The sequence below is a fragment of the Nomascus leucogenys genome, chromosome 3 (assembly GCF_006542625.1).
Source record: "Nomascus leucogenys isolate Asia chromosome 3, Asia_NLE_v1, whole genome shotgun sequence".
Lineage (NCBI taxonomy): Eukaryota > Metazoa > Chordata > Mammalia > Primates > Hylobatidae > Nomascus > Nomascus leucogenys.
Window position 1 is genome coordinate 87239275 of NC_044383.1, and position 19232 is coordinate 87258506.

General features: G+C 32.7%; 1 protein-coding gene across 1 annotated transcript in view; it reads right to left on the minus strand.

Moving 5' to 3' along the window:
- Positions 1-19232, minus strand: part of ASCC3 (activating signal cointegrator 1 complex subunit 3) — a 393050-nt gene that overhangs the window by 273919 nt on the left and 99899 nt on the right. The window lies entirely within an intron of this gene.

Genomic DNA, 19232 nt, shown 5'->3' on the forward strand with positions numbered 1-19232 from the left:
GATCTCCTGACCTCGTGATCTGCCTACCTCGGCCTCCCAAAGTGCTGAGATTACAGGCGTGAGCCACCGTGCCCAGCCAGAATACAATTCTTACGTAAAATAGATGGTAAATTAGTAATGTAAGAAAACAAAATTAAATACAGGTATTTTTTGAGTTCATATTCATTTACAAATATCATGATGATGTTCTAATTTATCTAGTCTAGATTAAAGATGACTAATGAAACAGCAAACAAGATACTTCTTGAAGATATAAATTAATAGCAAATTCTATTTCATGTGTTTATAAAAAAACCTTTTTTTAAAATGCAGCAGTAATAGTAGGAACAAAAGCCATAGACTACACTTACACAGAGTTTGCACTGCAACATGTGCAGGTGTAGAGTCTATGATATTATTTTGTTTAATCCTCAAAACAATTCTATGGTGTAGGTACTCTTATTACGTCCCTTTAATCAAAAAGAAACTAAGACACAGAGCAGTTAAATAATTTTTTCCTAAAATTTTCCTATATAACAGTCTTAGATGAAAAGTAAAAGGTCCGAGAGTAAACAAAACACTGGTTGGGATTACTGGCAGAAACTTGGAATGGCTATATTAATGTCAGAAAAAATAAATTTTGAAGCCAAGAATATTACCAGCAAAACAGAAAGCCATTTCATAATGACAAAGAGGTAAATTAATCAACACGATATAACAGTCCTAAACATTTGTATACCTAATAACAGATCTTCAAAATATATGAAGTAAAAACTGAAGACATGCAAAGGGAAATAGGCAAATCCACCATTATAGTCAAAGATTTCAATACTACTCTTCAAAATCTGTAGAACAAGGAGGCAAGAAAATCAGCAAGGCTACCACAGACTTGAACGGCACTATAAACCAACTTGACTTGACTGACACTTATTCATCTAACAATAGTAGAACACACGTTCTCTTCCACTGCTCTTGAAACATTTAAGTTATACTATATTCTTGGTCAAAAAACAAGTCTTAATAAATTAAAAAGGAAGACAGTCATACAAAGCATATTCTCTGACTGCAATGGAATTAAATCAGGTATCCTTATTAGAAAGATACTTGGAAAATATCTAAATATTTGAAACAAAATAGCACACCTCCTTAAACAGCACACTTTCTACCACTGATGAAAGAAGAAATCAAAACAGAAAGTAGTAAGTATTCTTAACTGAAGGGAAATAAAAATTTATTATGTCAAAATTTGCAGAGGCTGCTAAACCAATACTTAGGGGAAATTTTGTAGCACTAACTACTATATTAAAAAAGAAGATACCACATGACCTCACTCATATGTGGAATCTGAAAATGTTCACCTCATCGAAGTAGAGAGTATAGTAGTGGTTACCAGAAGCTACAGAGGACAGGGGGAAGAAAAGCATGGGGAAAGGTTGGTCAATGAGTTCAAAGTTATAGTTAGACAGGAAGATTAAGTTCTGGCGTCTTATTACACAGAAGACTATAACAAATAATAATGTATATTTCAAGATAGCTAGAAGAAAAGATTTTGAATGTTATTATCACAAAGAAATAATAAATATTTAAAGTGACAGATATGCTAATTACCCTGATTTGATCATTGTGCACTACATACATGCATTAACATATCACATCCTATCTTTATTATTTGTCAATTACAAATAAAACTTTTTATAATAATCAATTAAAAAAGAAAAAAAAGGTTTCAAAAGAAAAACTTTATCCTCCAAAATGAAAAATTAGAAAAAGAAAATAAAAACCAAAGCAGAATAAAGGAAATAATTATAAAGATCAATGAAACAAAAAAACAGAAAAGGATGATTCTTTGAAATTAATAAAATTGATTAACCTCTGGGCAGACTGATCAGGAAAAATAAGAGAAGACACCAATTATCAATACCAAGAGTGAGAAAAGTGGCATCACTAGAGATAATATAGATATTAAAAGAATAGTAAGAAAATATAATGAACAACTATATGCCAGTAAATCTGACAATTCAGATGAAATGGACAACTTTATTAAAAAACACAAATTGCCAAAGCTCACTCAAAAACAAATACACAACTTAACCCAATATCTAGTAAAGAAATTAAGAATGAGGTTAAAATTATTTCCACAAAAAAACCTCCAGGGCCAGAAAGATTCTCCAATGAATTCCACCTAAAATTTAAGATGGAAATAATATCAATTTTACATGGAGTTTTAAACTATTTCAAAAAAAAATGTAAAAAAAGGAATACTCCCCAAATCATTCTATGAAGCTAGCACTGCCCCAATATAAAAGCCAAACAAAATAAAATCACAGACTAATACTCCTCAAAGAATAAATTTAAAAATTAGAAACAACATAATACATCATAGAAAAACTACATGTTCATCTTAATAAATGCAGAAAAAGCATTTGACAAAATCGAACATCCATTTATTATTATTATTTTTTTGTCTTAATCTTAGCAAACTAGAAGTAGAGGAGTATCCCTCAACCTGATAGAGGGCATCTACAAAAACGTCATAGCTGTTCCCATCGTATTAACAGGGTAAGACTGAATGCTTTCCTCTAAAACCAGGAATAGGAAGGGTGTTACACTCACTCACCAATTAACATTGTATTGGAGGTTCTATCCACTTAACATTGTACTGGAGTGCAATCGGAAAAGGCGAAAAAGAAAAAAAAAAGAAATAAAGTCATTAATATAAAAAAGGAAGAAAAAATACCTGTATTTAGAGATGACCTGATTATCTATGTAAAAAATCAGATGGAATCTACAAAAGAGCTCCTAAAGCTAATGTGTGAATTCAGGAAGGCTGGAGGATGCAAGATCAATAACTAAAAAATTACATTTCTATATATCGCCAATGAAATATCTGAAAGCAATTTTTTTAATCAGCAAAAATACACTCTGTTATGAATTTCTTAAGGATAAATACGAAAAGAGATGGGAAAGACCTGTATACTGAAAACTATTCTGTTTTGCTAAATGAAAGATAAAATTCTTAAGATTTTTTTTTTTCCCCAAACTCATCTACAGATTCAATGCAATTCCAATCAAAATCCCACCAGGGTTTCCTATAGAAATTGACAAGCTGACTTTAAAATTCATATGGAAACACACAGGACCTAGAAGGAACAAAACAACTTTGAAAAAGAATAACAATGTTAGAGAGCTAAAACTACCCGATGTCAAAAATTATTAAAACATTAAAGAAATCAAAACAGCAAGGTATTTACATAAATACAAACAAATCAAGGAACTGAATAGAAAATCCAGAAATAAATCCACACATATTTGGACAACTGATTTTTGACAAGGGCTGAAAGGCAATGTAGATGACAAAGGTCAGCATTTTCAGTAAATGATGCTAGAACAAATGGATATACACATGTTAAAAAAATGACCTGAATCCATACCTTGTGTCACATACAAAAATTAACTCAAAATGAATCACTGACTGAATGTAAAGCCTGACAGTATAAAACATGTAGAAGAAAACATGGAAGAAATTCTTTGTGGATGTGAGTTATGTCAAGATTTCTTAAATAAAATAAGATCTATGAACAAATCAGTAAATTTGACTTAAGCAAAATGGAAAGCCTATTATCTTTAAGATACTGTTAAGAAAATAAAAAGATAAGCCATAGAATGGGAGAAAAATCTTTGCAATACATATATCAGATAAAGTACTTACATGTAGAATATATAAAAAAAACTCAACACAACAATAAAGAAAACAAGCAATTTAATTTTAAGAGTACGTAGAGATTTGAAGAATCATTTCACCAAAGAAAATACACAGATGTCAAATAAGCACACATAAAAATGCTCAACATCATTAGTCATTAGGGAAATAAAAATTAAAATCACAATTATGAACCTTTTAAAATGGCTAACATTTAAAAAATTGGCAAAATGTTTAATAATTTAAATTTTTTTAATTGCAAGTATTGTTGAGGATGTAGGGAAAAAAGAATTCACACATACTGATAGCAGATAAACTACATGTACAATCACTTTAATAAAACAATCTAGCAAGTTTTTTTTTTTTTTTTTTTGAGATGGAATCTCTCACTCTGTCCCCCAGGCTGAGTTGTAGAGGCACGATCTCGGCTCACTGCAAGCTCTGCCTCCCAGGTTCACGCCATTCTCCTGCCTCAGCCTCCCGAGTAGCTGGGACTACAGGCGCCAGCCACCAGGCACGGCTAATATTTTTTGTATTTTTAGTAGAGATAGGGTTTCACCATGTTAGCCAGGATGGTCTAGATCTCCTGACCTCATGATCCACCCACCTCAGCCTCCCAAAGTGCTGGGATTACAGGCATGAGCCACCGCACCCAGCCCAATCTAGCAAGTTTTTAAAAGTTAAACAAACATACACCTAAATTAAATGTACAATTCACTTTACTAAACAATCTAGCAAGTTTTTAAAAGTTAAACCAACATACACCTAACATACCCCTTTGAGGCTCTACCCAAGAGAAAAAGAAGTATATGTACATACAAAAACGTGTGTATGAATGTTCACAGCAGCTTTACCTGTAATAGTCTAAAACAGGAAAACCACTCAAATGTCCATCAACAGATGAATGGATAAACAAAATGTTATATATATTCATACAATGGAATACTACATAGCATTGAAAAAGAATTGATTATTGAGACATGTAACAACATAGATGAGTTAGACAACATAGACTTATCTATTATACATTCGCTTATGCTTTCATTTGGACAAACCATAGAAGAGATCACAGTGGTATCTCTTAGGCCTAGAAGCTCTTAGGCAGGCCAATTAAACATCTGAGAGTACCACTGATACTTTCTTCACCAATTCCTCCTGATCACTTAGCCTCGGAAGGACAGTACAGCACATTTTTCAGGATACTGGGCTTACAGTCAGAGACCCAAGTTAAAATACTGGCTTTGCCACTATTTGCAATATAACTTTTAAGAAACTTAAGATCTCTAAATTCTATTTTCTCATCTGCAAGGTAATACTGCAAGTATGACCTGCAGATAACTTAAGATCTCTAAATTCAATTTCCTCATCTGCAAGGTAATATTTCAAGTTAAAGGTGTTATCTTTATAACACAAGGAAGTTACAAAAATTAATTTTAAAATAGCTAACAATTATGGAGTGCTTACTATGGGCTAAGCACAGGAGTCCTTTACATAAAATATCCTAATTATTTCTATAGCCATACCAGAATATTTTATAGATGAGGAAACTGAAACTTGAGAAAGCTTGTTTAAGTTCACACAGCTATAAATGGTAGAGCTAGTATATGAAGTCATATAGTATAACTTCAAAACCAGTCTTTAATTAGATAATATTTATAAACCATATACTATAAACCATACACAGAGACGGTACTTGTTAAATATGTTGAAATAAATTAATGGTAGCTATTATTATTACTGTCATATTTCATTTTTATATGAGGTTTACTAAAATAGTGCTATGAACGAATGCAGCTATTTCCAGTTTTTATAGACTTATGACAAGAAACAGTATACTATTCCTAAACTACAAATCTGATCATCTCACATTCCAGCTTACAAAATGTTCCAAGACTTCTCATTGACTCTTCATTACCATTCAAGTTTAAGCTCAAAAGCAATTTCTGGTTCTCTCCAATTCCCTAAACAATTGTTATCTTTACTTCTTTGTGCTTCACCACATTTTAGAAGATTTAAGGAACTACCATAGCTTCTCTCAACAACTAGACACTCAGACAACCCTCTTTATATATTATTATTATGACCCTTAACCACAAATATTGAAATGAGTCCTTTATATGTATTTCTGACCCATTAGATTGAAACTAAGGATTCTGTATTTTATTACGCTTTGTATTACTCTAGTACCTAATCAACTGCCAGGAACAGAATAGGCTGCTAAATAAATTTTTATTGAATGATTTTATGCTGGCTACTTGCAAAAAGAACTATAATTAAATGAGGGGAAAAGTTTAAAGATATACACTGCATACATAATGTCCTCCAAAGAAATACTAAATTGAATCTAGCCAAAATATGTAGCATTTTAGCAAAAGCCCTATATTCAACTTTCAGTAAAAAATTTATTTCTTTGTTTTTGAAGGTTATAGTTCAAGAAATAAATAAAGTATCAGAAGAATATACTAACAAACAAAACCTATTACATATATAGAGGTTTATAACATTCTAATCAATTCAACAATCATTTACTGATTGTTATTATACTAAGGAGTTCTGTCAATACAAATATTTGTTTTCATAACAAAAGTTAGACAATGTTTAAAATGATCCTTAAAACTGACTAGTTTCTGGGTTTTGTTGTTGATTTCTGAGACAGCATCTTGCTCTGTTGCCCAGGCTGAAGTGCAGTGGAGCAATCATAGCTCGCTGCAACCTCAAACTTCTGGGGACAAGCAATCCTCCTGTCTCAACCTTCTGAGTACCTGGGACTACACGTGCATGTCACCACACCTAACTTTTTTTTTTCTTTTTTCTTTTTTTTTTTTTTTTTTGAGATAGAGTCTCGCTCTGTCCCCCAGTCTGGAGTGCAATGGCGCTATCTTGGCTCACGGCAACCTCTGCCTCCCAGGTTCAAGCAATTCTCCTGCCTCAGTCTCCTGAGTAGCTGAGACTACAGGTGCCCACCACCACGCCTGGCTAAATTTTGTATTTTTAGTAGAGGCAGGGTTTCACTATGTTAGCCAGGATGGTCTCGATCTCCTGACCTCGTGATCCACCCAGCTCGGCCTCCCAAAGTGCTGGGATTACAGGCGTGAGCCACTGCGCCCGGCCCTAACTTTTTTATTTTTAGTACAGACAAGGTCTTGCTGGTCTTGCTCAGACTGGTCTTTGAACTACTGGGTTCAAGTTATCCTCCCACCTCAGCCTCCCAAAACACTGGGATAACAGTTGTGAGCTACCACACCTGGCCCTAGTTTCTCGTTTAAAGGAAGAAAAAGGCATGTTTAAAATTAGATTACATCATTTAGGTTTCTATAAGAATATGAACTATATGCTGAGGTATGCGAGGGAGAGATAGTCACTAAGCATGCCATATCAGGTACAAGAAACAGTGCATTAGAAAAACACTTAGGGCTAGTGAAAAGGAGTAGCAAAGATGATGAAGATGGAAAAGTAGGCCAAGAGCAGACTACAAAAAGCCACATATGCCACACTGAAGGAGCTGACCTTTTCTTCACTCATTTACCAAGTTACTAAATGAGCACCAAATTACTGAATGAAATAGCCAGGGACTTTTTCAGCCACTAGGGATGTAACTGTGAGCAAAAGCGACACAGTTACTATTTAAGGTCTCTTTTAAGCAAGGAAGAAGCATATTATAGTTCTATTTGGAATATAATAAAAAAAGTTTAAAGCCATAGAAATAATAAATTTATCTTCTGAGAATAAGAAGGCTTAGATTTTAAATTATGAAAGAAAAATTCAATATAAAGAAAAGAAATTATAAAGACTCCTCTGGAAACATCTCTAAAAGATTATTTTAGAGACTACATGAAGAAATTATCAGAGGGAACTGAGGCCTAGCGAGGTTAAATAATTTACCCAAGTCCACACTGCTAATAAATTGTGGCCAAGACGGGACCTAAACTCAGTTTGCCCTGGCTCAAATACAAATTACCACCAAATCTGCTGTTTAAAATACGATGATTTACCTTGTTCGGTAAGTATCCTCTGCATTTATTTCAAAATAAACATCTCAAAAAAATCCTTATAATATTATTGCTTATATATACATCACTATCAACAGAATATGCTGAATAGAAACAGCAAGTTAAAAAAGAAAAACCCTCCAAAACTTCCGAACATATTTAAAACAGCCCATGTTTTATACCACTCCCTATAAAGTTTCTTTTTATTTCTCATTTCAAATTAAAGAAAATGAACGAAATAATTTTCACCAATAAACTTGTTGGTAAAAATAAAAGGAATGTGCTCAGACAGCAACTGTGACAGCAGTTAAAAAAAAAAATCACTAGAGGGCTCAGTGTACTTGATATTGCGAATTGTGTTTGTAAGCCATTGGAACATGAAATAATTAACATCCATTATGCATAGATTTCTTATATTTGAATAATATTCAAATTATATTAACAAATGCTTTAAGTTAAGAAAACAAATGATTAAAGAAGAAGAATAATGTGGGTTCTATCAAAACTCTATTTTACTCAACTTCAGAACTACATGCTAATAATATTTATTGTTTTATTTATATTTCCTGCACACACAATACCTAATTAAATGCAGCTAATAATCTTTGCTTCCAAATATTTGACATTCTTCTAACTTAAAACATTTCATATTGATTTTATACATTAATGAATACATAAAGTTAAACTGAAATTATTTCTTAGCAAACCAGCATTTGCTTTTAAACAGAAAACTGAGAGTCTCATGATCATTTATCTTAAGTGCTTTATGTTTAATCCAGATAGTCATTCTAAGTATATACCATTTTCCCTTTTAACTGGTTCTAACCACTAGCCATTTTCAAAACATATCATAATTAGCAGACCAGAAACATTTTAAGTGTTACAAGCTTCATCCTACATCCACTTGTCTATACATATTTGGGACTCACCAGACTACTGATCTTACATACATACACCAGACTACTGATCTTACATATACTTGTCTTACATATTTGGGACTCACTAGACTACTGAAATAAGATGACTCATTTATGAAATTCCATAGAAAGTGTATGTTTTTGATATCCATTTATCAAATACTGGTAATACAGGCTACTCGTGAGTGCACACTCTATTTTTAAAAGTAAACTGGATGATAGTATTTAGCTGGAAGAACAAAAATATACAGTAAACATACCTCATTGTTTATAATAGTCATATATATTTATTTTGTCAGTTAATTAGAAAGCATTAACTAAGTATCTAGGATGAACCCAAGAACATGCTGTCCCTCCCAAACTAGTGTAAATATCATAAGCTGAAGTTTAAGATATTCACACAATAGACATTAAAATTTCAGCATATATTTATGATAAATCATATAGATACCAAGGACACACATTACATAATTTTCACAGTTTTTCTTTGGCTCCCTATAAGATGTGGCTTAGGCTCAAAATTTCAGAATTAGTGATGATAGCCACTCCACACAATCCGTCCAAGTTTTATATTCTGGAATCCCACCACTCTAATATTCCTCACAAACCTGGCTCCATGCTGTAATCTACGAGATTAAAAATCACGAGATTTTTAATCAAACAATTTACATGAATACCTTATTTAACATACTTGAGTATTCATTAGATCATCAGATGATTTTCTTTTAGATAACTGGATAAATTTTTTCATTTAAAGTCTTCAAGTACTGACTACTCTACATGTGTGTGTATGTGTGAGTGTATAAAACTGTTTTCGATAATTACTCTAAAATAGATGACTTTGGGCTTTCCTAACAGGACACGTTTTAAAAAAACTCTGATCTTTCATTTATAGGTGGAATCATTCATTTATTTGGCAAATAGTTTTTGAATATCTCCTCTATGTGGCTTTAACTGTTCAAACACTCAATAAGGTAGACAAAGTCTCTGCTGTCATGTAGCTTACATTCTAATTAGAGTGGAAGACAAAAAATCAACATGTTTACTAATTTAAAAATTGTTTCAAATACTCATATGAATACATTTTAATAGATGGTGTAATGGGGAGTGAGATGTAACAGTTACCATAAATTAGGTTTCTAGGAAGGTGCCTCAAGAGAGGTGATCTGAGTTGAGAATAATGAAGATCTAGAAGCAGAACACTAAATCAGGACTAAGTTGAAATGTTTAAGGAACTGTACAGAGATTAGAGTGGCTAAGTAAGTGGTCACACACGAGATGGGAAAGAAAGACAGTAATTGTAGGTAGGTCATAGCAAAGACCTTGGATTTTTATTCTCAATACAATTAAAATCTCTGCAGGATTTTAAGTAGAAGAATAATATAATACGATTTGTAATTTTTAAAGCTGTCTCTGGCTACCATGTGGAAAAAAGACTGAGAAGTAGCATAAAACTATGGCAGTAATACAAGTGAAAGGTGATGCTGGCGTATCAGCAGAGAAAATGGAGAGAATTAGCAGAACCCAGGCTATCTCTTCGAGGTACAGCCAATGGATCCGATGATGACTTAAATGTAAGACAGTGGGAAAAAAAAAAAAAGAGAGATAAATCAAAGATGACTTTTTTCTTGAGTGAAAAATAGTTTTTAGGATATGAAGAAGACTAAGATGACAGACTGAGAGAGAAAAATAAACACTCCATTTGAAGTACCTATTATACATCTAAGTAGAGATTTCAAACAGGCAATAACATCAGAATTTGAAAGTCACGGAAAGGTCAAGAATTTTTAAAAATTCATTTTCAGAAAGGTAGTGATTCTTCCAAAATTACACAGTAGCAGCAGACTGAAATTTCGAAAGTTTGCATTCTAGTAATCTTTCTAAATTCTGTCTAAAATAAGAAGTTAACAGACACTAGGTAAAGGTTTAGTGGATTCTTCAAGGAATAAAGTATATAAGGTTTTATATAATAACACTACACCTCTATTTAGTTGTTAGAAATCTTCTTTTTGTCAATTAGGGTTTATCAGCTGTGTTTGTAGTCAATGGAATTTTGTAATATACTACTTAGACTAGATAAGCATTGTTATAAGTAACTAGTCACAAGATTAAACTTCAATCATCTTAATAAAAATACTTTTGATAGTTAACATAACTTAATAAACAAATTTTATTACTGAAAGGCTGTGTGACATACAACAACGCAGATTTTTTAATATTTTCAATCTAATCATGCAACAGCCTCTGAAAATTGAATAACTTGGTGTTCCAAATGTAATCAAAGTCTTGCTTAGGAAGAGTAAACCATATCCAATATAATGTTGTAGATCTCACATATTTGAGAAACGTTTGGCTATTCAATAAATATGAAATAAAATAAAAGTTAAGTTTAATATATTCTGATTATTTTACTTCAATAATTCATATGATTACTTGGGCAAAAGAATCATACACATTTTACCACATTAACAAATATATAATTAGTAATTATGTAGATAAAAATCTTTAAGGTAATTTTAAAAGATCAACATAAAAGATGAAGATTGCAAGATATACAGCTATGATAAGCTTTCGGCTTTCCTAATTACCAAGTGATTTCTCAAATTAGAGGAATAGTTAAGTAAATTATGATATACCTATTCAATGAAATAGTATGCATTCATTAAAATAGTAATCAAGGAGAATATAAAGCAACATGAAAAAATCCTACATACATTAAGTGAAAAAAATACAAAATCATATTTTATTTTACTTTTTGAGATGGAGTCTCGCTATGTTGCTCAAGTTGGTCTCAAACTCCTAGGCTCATGTGATCCTCCTGCCTTAGCCTCCCAAGTTGCTGAGATTGCCATCATGTGCCAGCATGCCTGGCTCCAAAATTATATTTATACTATGCTTACAACCATATTTTAAAAGACCACATTAAAAAACTAGAAGAAAATACTTGGCTGGCTCCACTCCTCTATTGTTACCATGGAGTCCCCTTTTCATCTCTCTGAGGATAAACCTAATTTACTGGTGAAAAAGCTTTCAGATAGCAGAAACTGATTCATATTTTACATGAGTGAGCCACCTTTTGCCCTATAATTCTCATCCTTTTTAAGTTTCAGGGGGTCTCTCAGTAATAGATTCAGATAAACAAGTGTAGAAAGTTCAGGACTTCAATTTAGGCCTTAGAGACCTTGGGACAGGTAGGTTTATGGATATGTTAATTTCAGGTAAACTATGTTAACATACTAGGGAAAGTATCTTTATCTGACCAGTTTCCATAGAAAAATGCATTTGCGTTGTAAATAAACAACTTAGAAATCAAGGCTTAGACCATAATCTTTCATACTCTACTAAGAACAATAGAAGACAAAATATCAGCAACCCTAATCATAGAGAAATCTTAAAGGTAGGGACTACATAGTAAGAAACAAACAAATTAATCCTACTTGTTGAAAATAAACAACTGAGGCCGGGCGCGGTGGCTCACGCTTGTAATCCCAGCACTTTGGGAGGCCGAGGCAGGCGGATCACGAGGTCAGGAGATCGAGACCACGGTGAAACCCCGTCTCTACTAAAAATACAAAAAATTAGCCGGGCGTGGTGGCGGGCGCCTGTAGTCCCAGCTACTCGGAGAGGCTGAGGCAGGAGAATGGCGTGAACCCGGGAGGCGGAGCTTGCAGTGAGCCGAGATTGCGCCACTGCACTCTAGCCTGGGTGACAGAGCGAGACTCTGTCTCAAAAAAAAAAAAAAAAAAAAAAAAAAGAAAATAAACAACTAAAACTCTAGCCTGGGTGACAGAGCGAGACTCTGTCTCAAAAAAAAAAAAAAAAGAAAAGAAAAAAAAAGAAAATAAACAACTGAAAAATATTTAAAAACATTTTAAATATTCCCAGTCTAATTCATCACTGTCCAATAGAAGTATATTAAAAGCCATATAACATATACTTACATTTTCTAGCAGAAACATTAAAAACACACAAAAACATGTGAAATTAATTTTGTAATGTATTTTATTTAACTCAATATATCTAAAATATCATCTTAATATGAAATTGTAAAATTAGTATATGTTACACTTAAAGCACATTGCAATCTAGACTAGCCATATTTCAATTGCTAAACACCCAGATGTGGTTAATGGCTACTATATCAAACAGTACAGCTCTGGAGAGTGCCCAGCTAACTTATATAATGCTCATAAATTGATAAATATACTGTCCTAACACAGCAGATTACATTCAGGGAAAATCTCTTAGGGCAACATTCAAAAATCCTTAATGTGGTTGAAAAGACCCTGCCATAATATGAAGTTCATGAAATTCAGATAAAATATATTGCCAGGTACAGTGACTCATGCCAGCAATCTCACAACTTGGGAGGCTGAAATGGAAGGATTGCTTGAGGCCAGGAGTTTGAGGCTGCAGTGAGCCATAATCATGCCACCACACTCTGGCCTGGGTGACAAGGCAAGGTCTTGACTTAAAAAGAGAACAAAAAACTACATATTGAGGAGTCTTTAGGAAAGAGAAAGGACATTAGTCTTTTTCTTGATGTCTTATTCTCTATAGTTATCCTTGGTAAGCATAAAAACAAGAAAACAAGTAACCATTTGTTGAATGCGTTAAACAATGGAATTAATGTTCTTTTCCAAAATTGACTCAATCACTCATACTTATTTCTATATTCCAACCCAAGGTCTAAAACAGTGAGGTTGAAATGTCAACCACATATTATATTAGTGTCCCAACCTAAGCCTCATTACTCACCTTTATTAAAGGCTGACAAATACTTGACAAATACCTCACGTGATCTAATGAAATCACTTGTATTCCCTAAAGTGCTAAACAATAAATATAAGCATTTTCCTTTAAAATATAAGACTACTATGAGGCAGAAATTATGATTTTCAACTTCGTCTCTCTAATTCCTAGCATAGGAAATGGTGTAAAGCAAATACTCAGTGATGTTGTTTTTTCTTCTCTGCTTGCTTCAGCTGAGTCGTTTTGATTAAATCATAATTATCAGCTATGAACTGCATTGTTGATGAATGTTTATAAATCAACTAAGGGTTAAGATGCTCCATGTTAAGAATAAATTGTTCTACTCACATTATTTATTAAGTTCCACAAGTGTTTTATGTCATATATTATAAATATTAGTCAAATAATTTTTTTCTATACTTATTCACTGCAGTTGCCAATAAAACACCAAGTTAGCTTGGATTGCAACTGCTCCTGGTACACTTGTTTTTTTGTTTTGTTTTTGAGACAGAGTCTTGCTCTGTTGCCCAGGCTGGAATGCAGTGGTGCGATATCGGCTCACTGCAACCTCCACCTCCCAGGTTCAAGCGATTCTGCTGCCTCAACCTCCTGAGTAGCTGGGACTACAGGTACGTGCCACCACGCCTGGCTAATTTTTTTTTTTTTTTTTTTTAAGTAGAGACGGGGTTTCACCATGTTAGCCAGGAAGGTCTCAATCTCCTGACCTCATGATCCACCCGCCTCGGCCTCCCAAAGTGCTGGGATTACTGGCGTGAGCCACCACGCCCAGCTGGGACATTTGTTCTTAAAACCAAAAAAGGTAGTTTCAAAACATACTTTCAAAATATTTTTTAATCTTCCTGACACTAAGCACTAAAAACTCTAAACATAACCAGACATTTAGCATATCATGGAATTTCCCACATTAAAAATGCATACAAATTATGTACTACATAGGAAATATGTAACATTCTATTTTTTCTACTTATCCCTAAGAAACTGATTGACTGGTTTATACCCAATCCCAATTTACATATCTATATTTTTCTATATTTATATCTCTCTCTATATATTATACCAACATATGCTATTATTTTAGAATATCATCCTTCTAGGTCCAAAGGTAACAAAATATTATTTCTAAGAGACTTTATAAAAATTACTAAAACCCATGCTTATTTGTTTGTTTGACCTGCAAAGGAATTATAGGGAATTCTTGGGAGACTGTATAGTCCAACTAGGGATCCTCCTCTACTATACATAACAGAGTTGGTCAACTAAACTCTAGATCAGTGTATTTCACAAAGAAGGTTATGCCTTACTAGTGAGTTATGAAATTAATTTAGTGGATTGTTATCAGTGCTTTTAAAGAACAGAAAAGAAAAAGGAAATACTAATGCATCACATGTGATAAGGATAAAACAGTTTCATGAAAATTTTGTTTTAATTGTGTTTGAGTATATTGATTACAATGTAAAATATTTTTTAGATGAGCGCAATAAAAAAATTTGAAACCCAATGCCACAAATAAATACTTTCTAGTGAACACAAATGCATTCTTTCAAAATATGATCCTACTTCATTTTGGGAACACAAAAATATTTCGCTCACAAATCAATGCCTATAAACTTCGGCCTATCTAGCAATTTCACTTTTTAAAAATGTATCCAAAAATATACTTACACATGTGCAAAATTGTGTATGCATAAGATTATTTATCACAAATTATCTGTAATACCAAAAATTAGAAACAATCCAAATGTCCTCAATAGTGTACCACTGGAATAAATTATGGCATATCCACACAATGAAATTCTATGCCTTCATAAAACAGAATAAGAAAGTTGTCTGTTTTCTGAGATGAAAAGATCTTTTTATGGCCAAAAAAAAGCAAGTTGCAGAACAGTATTATAATATGCTATTTTATTGTCCAAATTTGAGGAGGGCAGGAAATAATAATTTATATTCAGTTGCAGAAATTCTGAAAGAATACATAAAATTAAATACACTGCTTATTAATGAAAGAAGGCAGGGACCTGGGAAGATAAAAGACATAAATAAAAGGCTTTTCAGTATGTAAAGGTTGCTAGTTTTTGAAACCATATGATAATACCTATGCCAAAAAAAAAAGAAATATGACTGACATCTTTTAAGAAATGGAAAAACTAAAAACATGTCTGATTTAGTGGAAAAGCCTAAATGAGCTCTCATGTATTATATAAATATTTCATATTAAGTTCTTCTCATTATTCCTTGAATTCCACCCTTTAGAAACAAAATAGTAAGTTAAATTACTCTTCTCATGCCCCTTCAAATTATTCTACACCATATGTCCCCTACTCAGTGTTCTTCCCAGCATTCTCTTTTTTGGTCTTAACATGGCTAGTTCCTCAAACGACTTGCCAATTAAAAGTCTGGGCACAGAAGAAAACAGCAAGTGTTCTTTCTACCTCCAATATTTGTGACATCAGACCTGTGGTCTCATCTAAACCTCAATGGCTTCACCAGAGGACCAGATCTGTTATTAAATGCAAGCCTAAATCACATCTTGCTGCTATCTAAAATGTATCCTCCTACTCCTTCATCATGTACTAAACGCTGCCTACCAAGTGTCAAGCTTTGAGGACATGGTCTGTCCTCAAGAGCTCACATTGCAGCAGATGAATCTAGACTACCAGAAACCCATTTCATGAGCTCCAACTATAACTTTGTTTCCACATACCTCCACATTGTAACGTTTAAAGGAACCAGGGAAGATCTTACATACTACTTCACTAAATACACCAATCCCAAACGACATAATTTGTGACAAGTCAGTAGACTAAACACAAAAACTACAATGTGATTTCTAATGCTCTTGAATTAAAGGTAAATACATAAGATAATATATTCCTTATTTAATTTGGCAAGTAAATTGTTCACTAATCTATTTAGCAACCATTTTTACTGAGCACATACTACATATGAGGTTTTGTTTTAAATGTTTTAAGCGCATTACTTCACTTAGCATCAAAAGAAAATTTATGAGGTAGGTCTTTTCATCATCTTTCTTTTAAAGAGGGGGGAAGTAGGGCATGGTGAGTTTAAAGAACTTAACCAGGATAAACAGCTAGTAAATTGCAGAGCAAAGATTGAAACTCAGGTATCTGACACCAAAGTCTAAATTAAAAGTCCAAGTTAAAGGCTTGTAAAACTTATTAATTTCATTACTTTACACTTTTATTTTTAAGGTTTTTTGATTCCTAAAACTGATTTTTAACCAAGTAACATAATTTATGAAACTAAATATGAAAATACAGTCAATGAAAATACTGACTTTACTAATAAATAAATGCAAAATAGAATAAGATACAATTTTATTAATCTGAGTGTTGAAGATTTTTAAAAAATCTATTGGTCTTCGTAATGTTTATACCTTCAAATATATTGCTTATATCCAATTCATATTACAAATGTGCATACATCATTTAACCTAACTCCCAGACAGAAAAGTATCCAAGTGAAATAACTGAACAAGAATGTCAGATATATAAATAAGCACAAAGATGCTTGCTTTAACATCATTTACAATAAGAAAAAAAAAAAAACAGACACAAGCTGAATATCTATAAATAGGGTATTGGAGTAAGTAATTCATGACACATTCTCCATGAATCACGGTAGATAAGAAGAATGAAGGTATATTTGCTTATAGAAAAATGTGTCTAAAAGAAAAAAAAGTATGCCACAAAATAGTAGCTAATTAAATATATTAATACAAAAACATTCTGGAAAGATATATATCAAAGAATACTGCTAAAGTTGGGGCTATAAAGACATTTTCACTATTATAAATGTAGATGTTATATTTTTGATATTATTTTTTGGTAATAGATAAATGTTATATCAGCCCTACAGAAATCTTTTCTGTTTAGATAAAATAAACAAAAAGAGAAAGGCCTATTCTGTATTGACTTAATGTATTAAAACAACAATATTTCTTTATAAATAGAAATACCTAACGCTTTTGTAGTAATACAAAATAACTGACTAAGCCTCTTTTTCATTCTGTAATAGAGTCCTACATCTTTACAAACGCCAAATTTCTAATTTGTACACCCTCTTATAAGTACACTGAAAAATCACTGAATTTTATTAAGAGATATGAAAGATAGTACATGGACACTGTTATTTTCTCTTTACTGAAGAGTCACGTGTTTTAATGCTTTATGATAAAAATATATTTTGAATCAGATGATCTGGGTAGAGGAAATTAAGTCTTAGTAACAAAGCACCTCAAAAGAGTAACCTAATATTAAATCTTTGAAAGAAATGAGATTGTTAGATTTTGTGAAAATCAAGTTACTTATTTTCTACAATGAAACTGAGCCAATTTGTATTACATATGAAGAAAGCAGTAAGAAATCCCACCTAAATTAATTAGAAATTGCAATGCATTATTCATATATTTTTATGTTACTTAACTGAATGCATTTACACCATTCATTCACTCATTTAATCATTTATTAATTTAAAGACAGTGTCTCGTTCTGCTGCCCAGGCTGGAATGCAGTAGCATGATCATCGGCTCACTGCAATCTCAAACTCCTGGACTCAAGTGATCCTCCCACATAAGCCTCCTGAGTACCTAGAACTACAGGCACGCAGCACCATGTCTGGCTAATTTTTTTAATTTTAAAAAATATGTTTAGAAATAGGGTCTCACTATGTTGCCTAGGCTGGTCTTGAACTCCTAGGCCCAAGTGATCCTCCTGCCTTGGCCTCCCAAAGTGCTAGGATTACAGGTGTGAGCCACCATGCCCAGCTCATTTACACTGTATAAAATACTGACAATACTCAATATGCCTGTGTCAATTCCGAAAACTTCTCAATACAGAAAAGTCTAAGAAGCATAACAGAAACAAATTTCAGCTAAATACAAATGGACTTTCTAAATATACTTCACAGCCTGATGGTAAAATGATAAATAGTAAGTTATTACTGGCCTTGAAGACAAAACACAGGAGAGAAAAAACAAATAATAGCAATACCATGTTTAACAAGAATTTCAGATATAATGGGAGTCAGAGAGGCATACCTTCTTCTTGGGAGGGTAAGAGGCCCTCCTAATTCCCAGGAGAGGTATGATTTGAGCAAAAGCTAAATGTTTAGGAAAACTAAAGAAAAAATACAAAGTTCTCAATGGGGGATTTTAAAAGAGAAACAAAACTTGGGCTGCACCATCGTAACAAGCTCTACTGACAAACCATCCAGATTGTACATCTGGGTTTTCACTAGCACACTCTTAACAATAACTCAACATGTCAGATGTCATTCTGAAACACCTTCTTTAGGGTGCTATGCCAATAGTTACATTCATACACATGCTCATGGTATATTATTATATTAAATTAAGTGTTAGATATAATGCATGTGGAAATAATGTCTTCCAAAAATTCCCATTGAGGATTCTAATAATGAAATTCTCTTGTTTAAGGAGATGTACATTTAAAATGACATTCTTGCATTATTTAATCAGTTTGGAAAGTTTAAAGTCATGTGAACTATAACAAATTTAAATTAAATAATTACCCTTGATTCAACATCTGTAATATTTTGTGGGCTTGACCATATAAGTGCCCAAATATTTTATCCTTTGCAAAGATTTTGAGCAAACTATAAAAGTAATTTAAAGGTTCAAGTCAGACCTGAAACCAATTATTACCATAAATACCAGCCAAGAATCTAAAAATGACATTTTCATTGTTGGATTCAACAATTTAACAGAGACTCTTTAGCTTCAGTTTTATTGCCATGATTAGAAGTGCAGCTGTTTATCAGAAGTTAGATCCTACAATCTCAGCCAAGACTGTCTGTAATACCAATTAAATAATTTTAGGCTACAACACTTTGAAA